The sequence below is a fragment of the Schistocerca americana genome, chromosome 6, assembly GCF_021461395.2.
Source record: "Schistocerca americana isolate TAMUIC-IGC-003095 chromosome 6, iqSchAmer2.1, whole genome shotgun sequence".
Lineage (NCBI taxonomy): Eukaryota > Metazoa > Arthropoda > Insecta > Orthoptera > Acrididae > Schistocerca > Schistocerca americana.
The window spans coordinates 473,488,886-473,489,909 of record NC_060124.1 but is presented as its reverse complement, the minus strand read 5'-3'; positions in this window follow the sequence as shown (position 1 = coordinate 473,489,909).

Genomic DNA, 1,024 nt, shown 5'->3' with positions numbered 1-1,024 from the left:
CCACAAGAAAAATTAATATTTTCAAAAGGAAGTCCGTTTGCGTTACAACTGACAAGGTCCCAACATCCTCCGCAAAGAGGTGGTCAGCATTTTATTTTCAAATGAGTACTCCCAAGTTTTATTTCAGATTTGGATTCTACACCAAAAAATACCCAAAACATATTTTCAATATGTGGCTAGGTGGCGCTCCAAACCACAAAATTCAGTTTTTCCGATCACTGCATTTAAAAATCGACGCACTTTTTCCGCATTACATTTCCACTAAAAATGTAAACGTTATGTTATAAACAGTTGAAATTTTTTTTTAAACTTAGTTTTCCAAATTTGATTTAAACTTTGCCAAATACGCTACTTCTAACGTAATAGTTTTCTGTTCCATTCAGGTTTAATTTCGATGAGTCCACACGCCATCGGGATGCTTCATTTCCGTGAGTTCCCTCCAATGTCACCATCAGGCTGACTGATTGTGGCATGTTCTTCCGTCCAACCACTGTAACTCTTGGCCTGGCTGTTACGCGGCTACTGGCGGAATACAGTCCACAGCCATTGTGAGGAAAGTAGTGAACACCGAAAAATATGCTCCTATTGGAGCGCAGGCAAGGCTACTATGTTCGTATTTAAGAGATTCTGACCGAAATGTGGGCTACCACCTGCCTCATTGGGGAATGCGAACATAGTTGACCTCTTTTTAAAACGCAACCAACCTCTCACTCACACAAGTTCGTCTAGCTATAACTCGCTCATACCCACTAGTTCATCTCTGTAAGCCGCTGATACTACCACTTCGCATTCTCAATCACTCTTTTAGCCCAAATCATAGTTATTTTCTCTTTAGGTCTGTCTAGCTGTTACTGTGTACCCTCTCACAGGTACAGTCTCCTTAGTTTTTTCCTACTACTACTACTACTACTACTACTGTCTCCTCTCAATGTCACTGTCTTCCTTTTACTCTTTCTTACTGCTACTGTCTCATTCATTACTTCCCACTGCTTCTGTCTCTTCTGTCACTATCTCTCTCTTCCCA